Genomic DNA, 17,020 nt, shown 5'->3' on the forward strand with positions numbered 1-17,020 from the left:
TCCTTGCAACAGATCTTGTACAATTACAATGCATGCTTCCAGTTCGGCTGTGGGTTTCTATGCAACTACAATGCATGCTTCCAGTTCGGCCTTGGGTGCTTCCTTTCAACAGATCTTGTGCAATTACAATGCATGCTTCCAGTTCAGCCGTGTGTGCTTCCTTGCAACAGATCTTGTACAATTACAATGCATGCTTCCAGTTCGGCCGCGGGCGTTTCTGTGCAATAGATCATGTGCAATTACAAAGCATGCTTACATTTCGGCCATGGGTCCTTCTGTGAAACAGATCATGTGCACAGATCATGTGAAATTACAAAGCATGCTTCCAGTTCTGCCGTGGGTGCTTCTGTGCAACAGATCTTGTGCAATTACAGTGCATGCTTCCAGTTCAGCTGGTGGTGCTTCCATGCAATAGATCATGTACAATTACAGGGCATGATTCCAGTTCGGCCGTGGGTGCTTCTGTGCAAAAGATCATGTCCGATTATAGTGCATGCTTCCAGTTCAGCCATGGGTGCTTCCATGCAACAGATCTTGTGCAATTAAAATGCATGCTTCCAGTTCAGCTGCGATGCTTCAGTGCAACAGATCATGTATAATCACAATGCATGCCTCCCGTTCGGCTGCTGGTGCTTCCTTGCAACAGATCGTGTGCAATTACAGTGCATGCTTCCTGTTCGGCCGTAGGTATTTCCTTGCAACCGATCTTGTACAATTACAATGCATGCTTACAGGTCAGCCATGGGTGCTTTTGTGCAACAGATCATGTGCACAGATCATGTGTAATTACAATGCATGCTTCCAGTTCAACCGTGGGTGCTTCTGTGCAACAGATCATGTAGAATTACAATGCATGCTTCCAGTTCAGCCGTGTGTGCTTCCTTGCAACAGATCTTGTACAATTACAATGCATGCTTCCAGTTCAGCCGTGTGTGCTTCCTTGCAATAGATCATGTGAGATTACAAAGCATGCTTCCAGTTCTGCCGTGGGTGCTTCTGTGCAACAGATCTTGTGCAATTACAATGCATGCTTCCAGCCAGTTCAGCTGTGGGTTTCTATGCAACAGATCATGTACAATTACAATCCATGCTTCCAGTTTGGCCGTGGGTGCTTCCTTGCAACAGATCATGTAAAATTACAATGCATGCTTCCAGTTCGGCCGTGGGTATTTCTGTGCAACAGATCATGTAGAATTACAATGCATGCTTCCAGTTAGGCCGCGGGCATTTCTGTGCAACAGATCATGTGCAATTGCAAAGCATGCTTACATTTCGGCCATGGGTCCTTCTGTGAAACAGATCATGTGCACAGATTATGTGAAATTACAAAGCATGCTTCCAGTTCTGCCGTGGGTGCTTCTGTGCAACAGATCTTGTGCAATTACAGGGCATGATTCCAGTTCGGCCGTGGGTGCTTCTGTGCAACAGATCATGTCCGATTATAGTGCATGCTTCCAGTTCAGCCATGGATGCTTCCATGCAACAGATCTTGTGCAATTAAAATGCATGCTTCCAGTTCAGCTGCGATGCTTCCGTGCAACGGATCATGTATAATCACAATGCATGCCTCCCGTTCAGCTGCTGGTGCTTCTTTGCAACAGATCGTGTGCAATTACAGTGCATGCTTCCTGTTCGGCCGTGGGTATTTCCTTGCAACAGATCTTGTACAATTACAATGCATGCTTCCAGTTCAACCGTGGGTGCTTCTGTGCAACAGATCATGTAGAATTACAATGCATGCTTACAGTTCGGATGTGGGTGTTTCTATGCAACATATCATGTAGAATTACAATGCATGCTTACAGGTCAGCCATGGGTGATTTTTGTGCAACAGATCATGTGCACAGATCATGTGTAATTACAATGCATGCTTCCAGTTCAACCGTGGGTGCTTCTGTGCAACAGATCATGTAGAATTGCAATGCATGCTTACAGTTCGGCTGTGGGTGTTTCTATGCAACATATCATGTAGAATTACAATGCATGCTTACAGTGCAGCCATGGGTGCTTCTGTGCAACAGATTATGTGCACAGATCATGTGTAATTACAATGCATGCTTCCAGTTCGGCTGTGGGTTTCTATGCAACAGATCATGTACAATTACAATGCATGCTTCCAGTTCGGCCTTGGGTGCTTCCTTTCAACAGATCTTGTGCAATTACAATGCATGCTTCCAGTTCAGCCGTGGGTGCTTCCTTGCAACAGATCATGTAGAATTACAATGCATGCTTCCAGTTCGGCCGCGGGCGTTTCTGTGCAATAGATCATGTGCAATTACAAAGCATGCTTACATTTCGGCCTTGGGTGCTTCCTTTCAACAGATCTTGTGCAATTACAATGCATGCTTCCAGTTCGGCCGCGGGCGTTTCTGTGCAACAGATCATGTGCAATTACAAAGCATGCTTACATTTCGGCCATGGCTCCTTCTGTGAAACAGATCATGTGCACAGATCATGTGAAATTACAAAGCATGCTTCCAGTTCTGCCGTGGGTGCTTCTGTGCAACAGATCATGTGCAATTACAGTGCATGCTTCCAGTTCAGCTGTGGGTATTTTTGTGCAACAGATCATGTAGAATTACAATGCATGCTTCCAGTTCGGCCGCGGGCGTTTCTGTGCAACAGATCATGTGCAATTACAAAGCATGCTTACATTTCGGCCATGGGTCCTTCTGTGAAACAGATCATGTGCACAGATCATGTGAAATTACAAAGCATGCTTCCAGTTCTGCCGTGGGTGCTTCTGTGCAACAGATCTTGTGCAATTACAGTGCATGCTTCCAGTTCAGCTGGTGGTGCTTCCATGCAATAGATCATGTACAATTACAGGGCATGATTCCAGTTCGGCCGTGGGTGCTTCTGTGCAAAAGATCATGTCCGATTATAGTGCATGCTTCCAGTTCAGCCATGGGTGCTTCCATGCAACAGATCTTGTGCAATTAAAATGCATGCTTCCAGTTCAGCTGCGATGCTTCAGTGCAACAGATCATGTATAATCACAATGCATGCCTCCCGTTCGGCTGCTGGTGCTTCCTTGCAACAGATCGTGTGCAATTACAGTGCATGCTTCCTGTTCGGCCGTGGGTATTTCCTTGCAACAGATCTTGTACAATTACAATGCATGCTTACAGGTCAGCCATGGGTGCTTTTGTGCAACAGATCATGTGCACAGATCATGTGTAATTACAATGCATGCTTCCAGTTCAACCGTGGGTGCTTCTGTGCAACAGATCATGTAGAATTACAATGCATGCTTACAGTTCAGCCATGGGTGCTTCTGTGCAACAGATCATGTGCACAGATCACGTGTAATTACAATGCATGCTTCCAGTTCGGCTGTGGGTTTCTATGCCACAGATCATGTACAATTACAATGCATGCTTCCAGTTCTGCCGTGTGTGCTTCCTTGCAACAGATCTTGTACAATTACAATGCATGCTTCCAGTTCAGCCGTGTGTGCTTCCTTGCAACAGATCATGTGCAATTACAAAGCATGCTTACATTTCGGCCATGGCTCCTTCTGTGAAACAGATCATGTGCACAGATCATGTGAGATTACAAAGCATGCTTCCAGTTCTGCCGTGGGTGCTTCTGTGCAACAGATCTTGTGCAATTACAATGCATGCTTCCAGCCAGTTCAGCTGTGGGTTTCTATGCAACAGATCATGTACAATTACAATCCATGCTTCCAGTTTGGCCGTGGGTGCTTCCTTGCAACAGATCATGTAAAATTACAATGCATGCTTCCAGTTCGGCCGTGGGTATTTCTGTGCAACAGATCATGTAGAATTACAATGCATGCTTCCAGTTAGGCCGTGGGCGTTTCTGTGCAACAGATCATGTGCAATTGCAAAGCATGCTTACATTTCGGCCATGGGTCCTTCTGTGAAACAGATCATGTGCACAGATTATGTGAAATTACAAAGCATGCTTCCAGTTCTGCCGTGGGTGCTTCTGTGCAACAGATCTTGTGCAATTACAGGGCATGATTCCAGTTCAGCTGGTGGTGCTTCCATGCAATAGATCATGTACAATTACAGGGCATGATTCCAGTTCGGCCGTGGGTGCTTCTGTGCAAAAGATCATGTCCGATTATAGTGCATGCTTCCAGTTCAGCCATGGGTGCTTCCATGCAACAGATCTTGTGCAATTAAAATGCATGCTTCCAGTTCAGCTGCGATGCTTCAGTGCAACAGATCATGTATAATCACAATGCATGCCTCCCGTTCGGCTGCTGGTGCTTCCTTGCAACAGATCGTGTGCAATTACAGTAAATGCTTCCTGTTCGGCCGTGGGTATTTCCTTGCAATAGATCTTGTACAATTACAATGCATGCTTACAGGTCAGCCATGGGTGCTTTTGTGCAACAGATCATGTGCACAGATCATGTGTAATTACAATGCATGCTTCCAGTTCAACCGTGGGTGCTTCTGTGCAACAGATCATGTAGAATTACAATGCATGCTTACAGTTCCGCTGTGGGTGTTTCTATGCAACATATCATGTAGAATTACAATGCATGCTTACAGTTCAGCCATGGGTGCTTCTGTGCAACAGATCATGTGCACAGATCACGTGTAATTACAATGCATGCTTCCAGTTCGGCTGTGGGTTTCTATGCAACAGATCATGTACAATTACAATGCATGCTTCCAGTTCAGCCGTGTGTGCTTCCTTGCAACAGATCTTGTACAATTACAATGCATGCTTCCAGTTCAGCCGTGTGTGCTTCCTTGCAATAGATCATGTGCAATTACAAAGCATGCTTACATTTCGGCCATGGCTCCTTCTGTGAAACAGATCATGTGCACAGATCATGTGAGATTACAAAGCATGCTTCCAGTTCTGCCGTGGGTGCTTCTGTGCAACAGATCTTGTGCAATTACAATGCATGCTTCCAGCCAGTTCAGCTGTGGGTTTCTATGCAACAGATCATGTACAATTACAATCCATGCTTCCAGTTTGGCCGTGGGTGCTTCCTTGCAACAGATCATGTAAAATTACAATGCATGCTTCCAGTTCGGCCGTGGGTATTTCTGTGCAACAGATCATGTAGAATTACAATGCATGCTTCCAGTTAGGCCGCGGGCATTTCTGTGCAACAGATCATGTGCAATTGCAAAGCATGCTTACATTTCGGCCATGGGTCCTTCTGTGAAACAGATCATGTGCACAGATTATGTGAAATTACAAAGCATGCTTCCAGTTCTGCCGTGGGTGCTTCTGTGCAACAGATCTTGTGCAATTACAGGGCATGATTCCAGTTCGGCCGTGGGTGCTTCTGTGCAACAGATCATGTCCGATTATAGTGCATGCTTCCAGTTCAGCCATGGGTGCTTCCATGCAACAGATCTTGTGCAATTAAAATGCATGCTTCCAGTTCAGCTGCGATGCTTCCGTGCAACGGATCATGTATAATCACAATGCATGCCTCCCGTTCAGCTGCTGGTGCTTCTTTGCAACAGATCGTGTGCAATTACAGTGCATGCTTCCTGTTCGGCCGTGGGTATTTCCTTGCAACAGATCTTGTACAATTACAATGCATGCTTCCAGTTCAACCGTGGGTGCTTCTGTGCAACAGATCATGTAGAATTACAATGCATGCTTACAGTTCGGATGTGGGTGTTTCTATGCAACACATCATGTAGAATTACAATGCATGCTTACAGGTCAGCCATGGGTGATTTTTGTGCAACAGATCATGTGCACAGATCATGTGTAATTACAATGCATGCTTCCAGTTCAACCGTGGGTGCTTCTGTGCAACAGATCATGTAGAATTGCAATGCATGCTTACAGTTCGGCTGTGGGTGTTTCTATGCAACATATCATGTAGAATTACAATGCATGCTTACAGTGCAGCCATGGGTGCTTCTGTGCAACAGATCATGTGCACAGATCATGTGTAATTACAATGCATGCTTCCAGTTCGGCTGTGGGTTTCTATGCAACAGATCATGTACAATTACAATGCATGCTTCCAGTTCGGCCTTGGGTGCTTCCTTTCAACAGATCTTGTGCAATTACAATGCATGCTTCCAGTTCAGCCGTGGGTGCTTCCTTGCAACAGATCATGTAGAATTACAATGCATGCTTCCAGTTCGGCCGCGGGCGTTTCTGTGCAATAGATCATGTGCAATTACAAAGCATGCTTACATTTCGGCCGTGTGTGCTTCCTTGCAACAGATCTTGTACAATTGCAATGCATGCTTCCAGTTCGGCTGTGGGTTTCTATGCAACTACAATGCATGCTTCCAGTTCGGCCTTGGGTGCTTCCTTTCAACAGATCTTGTGCAATTACAATGCATGCTTCCAGTTCAGCCGTGTGTGCTTCCTTGCAACAGATCTTGTACAATTACAATGCATGCTTCCAGTTCGGCCGCGGGCGTTTCTGTGCAATAGATCATGTGCAATTACAAAGCATGCTTACATTTCGGCCATGGGTCCTTCTGTGAAACAGATCATGTGCACAGATCATGTGAAATTACAAAGCATGCTTCCAGTTCTGCCGTGGGTGCTTCTGTGCAACAGATCTTGTGCAATTACAGTGCATGCTTCCAGTTCAGCTGGTGGTGCTTCCATGCAATAGATCATGTACAATTACAGGGCATGATTCCAGTTCGGCCGTGGGTGCTTCTGTGCAAAAGATCATGTCCGATTATAGTGCATGCTTCCAGTTCAGCCATGGGTGCTTCCATGCAACAGATCTTGTGCAATTAAAATGCATGCTTCCAGTTCAGCTGCGATGCTTCAGTGCAACAGATCATGTATAATCACAATGCATGCCTCCCGTTCGGCTGCTGGTGCTTCCTTGCAACAGATCGTGTGCAATTACAGTGCATGCTTCCTGTTCGGCCGTAGGTATTTCCTTGCAACCGATCTTGTACAATTACAATGCATGCTTACAGGTCAGCCATGGGTGCTTTTGTGCAACAGATCATGTGCACAGATCATGTGTAATTACAATGCATGCTTCCAGTTCAACCGTGGGTGCTTCTGTGCAACAGATCATGTAGAATTACAATGCATGCTTCCAGTTCAGCCGTGTGTGCTTCCTTGCAACAGATCTTGTACAATTACAATGCATGCTTCCAGTTCAGCCGTGTGTGCTTCCTTGCAATAGATCATGTGAGATTACAAAGCATGCTTCCAGTTCTGCCGTGGGTGCTTCTGTGCAACAGATCTTGTGCAATTACAATGCATGCTTCCAGCCAGTTCAGCTGTGGGTTTCTATGCAACAGATCATGTACAATTACAATCCATGCTTCCAGTTTGGCCGTGGGTGCTTCCTTGCAACAGATCATGTAAAATTACAATGCATGCTTCCAGTTCGGCCGTGGGTATTTCTGTGCAACAGATCATGTAGAATTACAATGCATGCTTCCAGTTAGGCCGCGGGCATTTCTGTGCAACAGATCATGTGCAATTGCAAAGCATGCTTACATTTCGGCCATGGGTCCTTCTGTGAAACAGATCATGTGCACAGATTATGTGAAATTACAAAGCATGCTTCCAGTTCTGCCGTGGGTGCTTCTGTGCAACAGATCTTGTGCAATTACAGGGCATGATTCCAGTTCGGCCGTGGGTGCTTCTGTGCAACAGATCATGTCCGATTATAGTGCATGCTTCCAGTTCAGCCATGGATGCTTCCATGCAACAGATCTTGTGCAATTAAAATGCATGCTTCCAGTTCAGCTGCGATGCTTCCGTGCAACGGATCATGTATAATCACAATGCATGCCTCCCGTTCAGCTGCTGGTGCTTCTTTGCAACAGATCGTGTGCAATTACAGTGCATGCTTCCTGTTCGGCCGTGGGTATTTCCTTGCAACAGATCTTGTACAATTACAATGCATGCTTCCAGTTCAACCGTGGGTGCTTCTGTGCAACAGATCATGTAGAATTACAATGCATGCTTACAGTTCGGATGTGGGTGTTTCTATGCAACATATCATGTAGAATTACAATGCATGCTTACAGGTCAGCCATGGGTGATTTTTGTGCAACAGATCATGTGCACAGATCATGTGTAATTACAATGCATGCTTCCAGTTCAACCGTGGGTGCTTCTGTGCAACAGATCATGTAGAATTGCAATGCATGCTTACAGTTCGGCTGTGGATGTTTCTATGCAACATATCATGTAGAATTACAATGCATGCTTACAGTGCAGCCATGGGTGCTTCTGTGCAACAGATTATGTGCACAGATCATGTGTAATTACAATGCATGCTTCCAGTTCGGCTGTGGGTTTCTATGCAACAGATCATGTACAATTACAATGCATGCTTCCAGTTCGGCCTTGGGTGCTTCCTTTCAACAGATCTTGTGCAATTACAATGCATGCTTCCAGTTCAGCCGTGGGGGCTTCCTTGCAACAGATCATGTAGAATTACAATGCATGCTTCCAGTTCGGCCGCGGGCGTTTCTGTGCAATAGATCATGTGCAATTACAAAGCATGCTTACATTTCGGCCTTGGGTGCTTCCTTTCAACAGATCTTGTGCAATTACAATGCATGCTTCCAGTTCGGCCGCGGGCGTTTCTGTGCAACAGATCATGTGCAATTACAAAGCATGCTTACATTTCGGCCATGGCTCCTTCTGTGAAACAGATCATGTGCACAGATCATGTGAAATTACAAAGCATGCTTCCAGTTCTGCCGTGGGTGCTTCTGTGCAACAGATCATGTGCAATTACAGTGCATGCTTCCAGTTCAGCTGTGGGTATTTCTGTGCAACAGATCATGTAGAATTACAATGCATGCTTCCAGTTCGGCCGCGGGCGTTTCTGTGCAACAGATCATGTGCAATTACAAAGCATGCTTACATTTCGGCCATGGGTCCTTCTGTGAAACAGATCATGTGCACAGATCATGTGAAATTACAAAGCATGCTTCCAGTTCTGCCGTGGGTGCTTCTGTGCAACAGATCTTGTGCAATTACAGTGCATGCTTCCAGTTCAGCTGGTGGTGCTTCCATGCAATAGATCATGTACAATTACAGGGCATGATTCCAGTTCGGCCGTGGGTGCTTCTGTGCAAAAGATCATGTCCGATTATAGTGCATGCTTCCAGTTCAGCCATGGGTGCTTCCATGCAACAGATCTTGTGCAATTAAAATGCATGCTTCCAGTTCAGCTGCGATGCTTCAGTGCAACAGATCATGTATAATCACAATGCATGCCTCCCGTTCGGCTGCTGGTGCTTCCTTGCAACAGATCGTGTGCAATTACAGTGCATGCTTCCTGTTCGGCCGTGGGTATTTCCTTGCAACAGATCTTGTACAATTACAATGCATGCTTACAGGTCAGCCATGGGTGCTTTTGTGCAACAGATCATGTGCACAGATCATGTGTAATTACAATGCATGCTTCCAGTTCAACCGTGGGTGCTTCTGTGCAACAGATCATGTAGAATTACAATGCATGCTTACAGTTTAGCCATGGGTGCTTCTGTGCAACAGATCATGTGCACAGATCACGTGTAATTACAATGCATGCTTCCAGTTCGGCTGTGGGTTTCTATGCCACAGATCATGTACAATTACAATGCATGCTTCCAGTTCTGCCGTGTGTGCTTCCTTGCAACAGATCTTGTACAATTACAATGCATGCTTCCAGTTCAGCCGTGTGTGCTTCCTTGCAACAGATCATGTGCAATTACAAAGCATGCTTACATTTCGGCCATGGCTCCTTTTGTGAAACAGATCATGTGCACAGATCATGTGAGATTACAAAGCATGCTTCCAGTTCTGCCGTGGGTGCTTCTGTGCAACAGATCTTGTGCAATTACAATGCATGCTTCCAGCCAGTTCAGCTGTGGGTTTCTATGCAACAGATCATGTACAATTACAATCCATGCTTCCAGTTTGGCCGTGGGTGCTTCCTTGCAACAGATCATGTAAAATTACAATGCATGCTTCCAGTTCGGCCGTGGGTATTTCTGTGCAACAGATCATGTAGAATTACAATGCATGCTTCCAGTTAGGCCGTGGGCGTTTCTGTGCAACAGATCATGTGCAATTGCAAAGCAGGCTTACATTTCGGCCATGGGTCCTTCTTTGAAACAGATCATGTGCACAGATTATGTGAAATTACAAAGCATGCTTCCAGTTCTGCCGTGGGTGCTTCTGTGCAACAGATCTTGTGCAATTACAGGGCATGATTCCAGTTCGGCCGTGGGTGCTTCTGTGCAATAGATCATGTCCGATTATAGTGCATGCTTCCAGTTCAGCCATGGGTGCTTCCATGCAACAGATCTTGTGCAATTAAAATGCATGCTTCCAGTTCAGCTGCGATGCTTCCGTGCAACGGATCATGTATAATCACAATGCATGCCTCCCGTTCAGCTGCTGGTGCTTCTTTGCAACAGATCGTGTGCAATTACAGTGCATGCTTCCTGTTCGGCCGTGGGTATTTCCTTGCAACAGATCTTGTACAATTACAATGCATGCTTCCAGTTCAACCGTGGGTGCTTCTTTGCAACAGATCATGTAGAATTACAATGCATGCTTACAGTTCGGATGTGGGTGTTTCTATGCAACATATCATGTAGAATTACAATGCATGCTTACAGGTCAGCCATGGGTGATTTTTGTGCAACAGATCATGTGCACAGATCATGTGTAATTACAATGCATGCTTCCAGTTCAACCGTGGGTGCTTCTGTGCAACAGATCATGTAGAATTGCAATGCATGCTTACAGTTCGGCTGTGGGTGTTTCTATGCAACATATCATGTAGAATTACAATGCATGCTTACAGTGCAGCCATGGGTGCTTCTGTGCAACAGATCATGTGCACAGATCATGTGTAATTACAATGCATGCTTCCAGTTCGGCTGTGGGTTTCTATGCAACAGATCATGTACAATTACAATGCATGCTTCCAGTTCGGCCTTGGGTGCTTCCTTTCAACAGATCTTGTGCAATTACAATGCATGCTTCCAGTTCAGCCGTGGGTGCTTCCTTGCAACAGATCATGTAGAATTACAATGCATGCTTCCAGTTCAGCCGCGGGCGTTTCTGTGCAATAGATCATGTGCAATTACAAAGCATGCTTACATTTCGGCCGTGTGTGCTTCCTTGCAACAGATCTTGTACAATTACAATGCATGCTTCCAGTTCGGCTGTGGGTTTCTATGCAACTACAATGCATGCTTCCAGTTCGGCCTTGGGTGCTTCCTTTCAACAGATCTTGTGCAATTACAATGCATGCTTCCAGTTCAGCCGTGTGTGCTTCCTTGCAACAGATCTTGTACAATTACAATGCATGCTTCCAGTTCGGCCGCGGGCGTTTCTGTGCAACAGATCATGTGCAATTACAAAGCATGCTTACATTTCGGCCATGGGTCCTTCTGTGAAACAGATCATGTGCACAGATCATGTGAAATTACAAAGCATGCTTCCAGTTCTGCCGTGGGTGCTTCTGTGCAACAGATCTTGTGCAATTACAAAGCATGCTTCCAGTTCAGCTGGTGGTGCTTCCATGCAATAGATCATGTACAATTACAGGGCATGATTCCAGTTCGGCCGTGGGTGCTTCTGTGCAAAAGATCATGTCCGATTATAGTGCATGCTTCCAGTTCAGCCATGGGTGCTTCCATGCAACAGATCTTGTGCAATTAAAATGCATGCTTCCAGTTCAGCTGCGATGCTTCAGTGCAACAGATCATGTATAATCACAATGCATGCCTCCCGTTCGGCTGCTGGTGCTTCCTTGCAACAGATCGTGTGCAATTACAGTGCATGCTTCCTGTTCGGCCGTGGGTATTTCCTTGCAACAGATCTTGTACAATTACAATGCATGCTTACAGGTCAGCCATGGGTGCTTTTGTGCAACAGATCATGTGCACAGATCATGTGTAATTACAATGCATGCTTCCAGTTCAACCGTGGGTGCTTCTGTGCAACAGATCATGTAGAATTACAATGCATGCTTACAGTTCGGCTGTGGGTGTTTCTATGCAACATATCATGTAGAATTACAATGCATGCTTACAGTTCAGCCATGGGTGCTTCTGTGCAACAGATCATGTGCACAGATCACGTGTAATTACAATGCATGCTTCCAGTTCTGCCGTGGGTGCTTCTGTGCAACAGATCTTGTGCAATTACAGGGCATGATTCCAGTTCGGCCGTGGGTGCTTCTGTGGAACAGATCATGTCCGATTATAGTGCATGCTTCCAGTTCAACTGTGGGTGCTTCTATGTAACATATCATTTACAATTACACTGCATGCCTCCAGTTCGGCAGTGGGTGCTTCTATGTAACAGATCATGCAGAATTATAATGCATGCTTCCAGTTCAGCCGTGGGTGCTTCTGTGCAATACATCATGTGCAATTACAATGCATGCTTCCAGTTTGGCGGTAGGTGTTTCTGTGCAAAAGATCATGTACAATTACAATGCATGCTTCCAGTTCGGCTGTGGGTGTTTCTATGCAACAGATCATGTGCAATTCCAAAGAATGCTTCCAGTTTGGCAGTAACAAACTTATTAAGGAATGAGAACTTTTTCTCACCTTACCCCTTGCCACTGTCCCTCACTTTTTGCTTGTTCTGAAGGTTGTGAGGCTGGTTTTTAGCACTGCCTTGATGGACTTTGTTAGACCAGTCAGCCATTGAATGGTCTTCACCCAAACATTTTGCCTTACTCCTCTGTTTTTCTGATCTCATTTTTGTTGGCCTTTTTCACTTTACACTGCTAACCAGTGCTAAAGTGTGTGTGCTCTGTCCTTAAAACATGGTAACATTAGCTTGTCCCTGATTGGCATATCTAATTTTCTTATAAATCCCTAGTAAATTAGTACTAAGAGTACCCAGGACGTGTAAATGAAATGCTATTAGTGGGCCTGCAGCATTTGTTGTGTCACTCTTTAACCACTTCCGTGCTCATGACGGCTCCACGCCGTCATGAGCAACAGGCGGCGTGTGCTCATGACAGCGTGGAGCCGTCATGCAACTGCCACACCGCCCACGCGGCACTAATTCCCCGCCAGTGCAGGCGAATTAGTGAGTGGGCAAGGTCATGGTGGCTCCACGCCGTCATGAGCCCACGCCACCCATGACTCATGACGGCGTGGAGTCGTCATAAGTAAGGGAGCACCACGCCCACCCCCTAGCCCAAACCATGCCACTGCAGAATTCGCGCTGCGGCGAAAAGGTTAAGTAGCCTTACAAACCCGTTTCAGACCTGCCGTTGCAGCTTGTGTGTGCAGTTTTAAACTGGAATTTCACCTTGGCAAATTAACCTTTTTATGATGAGTAGCGGTCGCACACCATCAAGTATGACAGTTTATCAATAATTTCTCTTTTCTTCTGAGCTTTTTGGGTGCTAGAGGGTATCACCTTATGATCATAAGGCATGGTTACGTTTATGAATAATAGAGCGTTCTCATTCAAGAAAGGAACAAACCCATCCAGCACTCTTTAGTTAAATGAATACAAAGTAATCCTGTTTGATGTGAAGATTTCAAAACAATTTATTCATCTTTGTAATAATTTTCCGTTTTTGGAAACTTCATCTTCACCATGTTGCATTCACATGATTAGACAATTGCGTTCCTGTCGGAGCCAATTAAACATTATTGCTCAAATGGTAATTGCCACAAGCAGCAAATTGAGCGGGTTTCCCGTTTCAGTCTTATCCCACAGGATACACCCCCTGACGAAGGGCATGGGCCCAAAATGCACTCGGGTACCTGTGAGCAAGAATGTTTAGTGTTCTTAGGTGGTATACGTAGTGCAAGAATTGCTTTTTATATGTTTTTAGAGATGTCATACCTTGAGCATTTTAATCAAATAATTTAAACCTCAAATATCACCAATAACAAACACCACCCCTTGACCCTCCTGCTCCAACCTACACCTTCAGTCTAATCTACCCCCAACCCCTCCCCCCTACCCCTAACCTAGAGTCGATGGCAGAACTAACCAAACACCTCACACGTATAGAAAAACAACTCAACACTCTCTTACCAATCAACCTTATGCGCATCATATCCATACTGAAAACCTATCTCATCTCCTTAGCCAAATCAACACAATCACGGAGGGCATAAACAAAATCCTTCTCAACACCAAATCCCCCCTTTTTCCCGCACAATATTCACAACTCCCTTCCCTCATTAGGACGCACATACGCTTAGATTTTAGCATGGAGGTGCTTCTTTTTTAATCGCCGCAATTATTGTGCATTTTTCTCTCTCTTTGTTTTAAAAAGTTATATTGACTGTTTGTGACTGCTTTACCTCTCCGCATACCCGCACTATAAAAAACGTGAAAACTTTCATCCTCACCCACCGTTTTGGCGTGGCTAGATCTCCTGTGTGGCTCCTGCGCCATAGTGGTTGAGGGAGGGTTGGGCTTGGTTCCATTCCCAGGCGCCATCTTGAGAGGCGCTCTAGTTGTTTGGTAGCTCCTCCAGATCATCTCATTTAAGCAGGAGGATGCAAGCGCGCGGCGTGCCGATGGCGCGCCAGAGGCAAGCTCGTCTGCGCCCGTCCGCGCTCCGGAGGCGCTTGGCGCTGGTTATGCTGCCCGTTTGGCCAGTGGTCAAGGGCGCATAACTTATGACAGAGAACAAATATTGAAACTAGCCAGGGATGAAGGGTATGTGATCCCGGCCCCGGTCCATGTGAGAAAGGCCGGAAAGACTCTCATCGGTGGATTGATCAACAGCCGGCCTTTCATTAAACACTCGTTTGAGGTATCGGGCCTGCTAGAGGACATGGGGCTCGATGCTCTGTTTCTAACAGAGACCTGGACTAATGCCGAGTCAGCTGTAGACCTAGGAAATGCCTGCCCCAATGGTTACAAAATCCTCCATAAACCCAGAAACACGGGTAGAGGGGGAGGAGTGGGGATAATTTTTAAAGAGGAATTGGACTTCAGAGCTCTGCAAGTAGATGAGGTTGAGGGGATGGAAATGCTGGGGTTCTCCCTACACTCCCCCAGCGGGAACCTCCTCACAGGACTGGTGTGCTACAGACCTACAGGGAGACCACTCACTATCAAAACCTGTTTGACACTATCACTAATCTTGCACTGGCTCACTCCAATATGATCATTTTAGGAGATTTTAATCTCTGGGAAGAAGGGAATGTCAATAGCCAATTGCGGGATCTCAGGCATACCTGCGCTAATCTAAATCTTTCCCAGCTGGTGGAAGTCCCAACACATCGAGGGGGTCATACCCTTGATCTGCTATTCTCCAGCCAGTCCACAACAAGGATACTAAACATAACTCCCCAGACTTGGACTGACAGTTCAACATTAGGATTCCACATTCTAGAGACAGGACTGGTCAGCAAGGGGCTTATAGGAAAGGCAGGGAATGGGCTAAATTGGAGTGGACTGGATCTCCCTTACCGGATTTAGGCGCTACCCTCTTTAAATCTACAATGACCGCTGATGAAAATTACAAATTGTTCACTAAACATATAAATGACACTTTAGATCGAGTCATCCCTTTAAAAGAAATAATAATAAAAAGTAAAATCTCGGCTCCATGGTATTGTGAGGAGTTGAAACAGCTCCGTGTGCTCCGCAAGAAGGCGGAAAGGAAATGGAGGAAATGGTACTATGAGGAAGATAAAAAAGATCTCAGACGGATACAATTGCAATATAAAGAGCAAATCCTCAGGGCTAAGGCAGAATTCTATGCCAGCTCAATCATTCATGCGCCCAACGGGACCAAAGCACTTTTTAAAATTATTAAAGACCTCTCTGCCCCTACATGTACAGAAAATAAAATTGTAGCATCCCAAAAACTATGTGATGGTATTAATTTACACTTTCAGGACAAGATTGCAAGTATTGTTAACTCCTTGCATGATAACGATAATGTCGTACAAATTAACCCGGAAAATAGGATTGAGCATGACCCTCAATTGCCGGCCTACCTGGATTACTTCCAATTATTAACAGAAGTGGCTTTCGATAGCCTGGGAGACACTGTATCCTCAGGCTCCCCCCTTGATCCTTTTCCCTATAAACTGTGGAAATCTCTCGGGCGCAACACCTTTCCATGGTTGAGGCAGATTTGTAATCAGTCTCTGGAAGAAGGAATGGTCCCGAAATGCTGGAATTTTGGCGGTGGTGTCACCTCTGATCAAAAAGCCCTCCTTGGACCCGTCAATGCCAGCTAACTTCCTGTCTATTTCTCTCCTACCATACCCGGTGAAGATTCTGGAGAAAGCAGTCAGCAGGATTCTGTCTTGCTCTCTGGAGGAGAATCTTTTGCTGGATAAAGACCAGTTTGGCCTTCGCCCGGGGCACGGGACTGAGTCTGCTTTGACTACGATGATGGATAACCTACGTATGCAGGCCGACAGCGGGAATGTCACTATTTTAGTACTTCTCGACATGTCGGCCGCATTCGATACGGTGAACCATCTCCTACTGGTGGAAAGGCTGAAGAAGATGGGAGTGAGTGGTCGTGCATTGCAATGGCTTCAGTCCTATCTGGAAGGTGAGCTAAATAACGGTGATGGATCAAGCCCTGATCTTTGGACTGGGTAAGAGTGGTCTGCTTAATTCAGACACTCTGTTCATCACCACCCCCTTTTCTGAATCGTTTTTGGCCACTATAGGTGTGGCAGGGTATACTCAGACATGAGTCCCTTGCTCACTGCTCCATCAGGATTCAAGCAAGCCGGGCCGACGAGGCTGAAATGCCAGAAACCGGTCCCCGGTAGCTTGTCTCCTTTCTGGTGAAGAATTGGCTTGGTAGTTTGGTCTGCCCTGTTCCCATGATGCACTGGGCCAGGGACAGACTAATTTGCATATAGCCAGGTTCTGAGCTGGGATGGGGCAGTGAGCTAAATAACGGTGATGGATCAAGCCCTGATCTTTGGACTGGGTAAGAGTGGTCTGCTTAATTCAGACACTCTGTTCATCACCACCCCCTTTTCTGAATCGTTTTTGGCCACTATAGGTGTGGCAGGGTATACTCAGACATGAGTCCCTTGCTCACTGCTCCATCCGGATTCAAGCAAGCCGGGCCGACGAGGCTGAAATG

The sequence above is a fragment of the Lissotriton helveticus genome, chromosome 1_2 (assembly GCF_964261635.1).
Source record: "Lissotriton helveticus chromosome 1_2, aLisHel1.1, whole genome shotgun sequence".
NCBI classification, from domain to species: domain Eukaryota; kingdom Metazoa; phylum Chordata; class Amphibia; order Caudata; family Salamandridae; genus Lissotriton; species Lissotriton helveticus.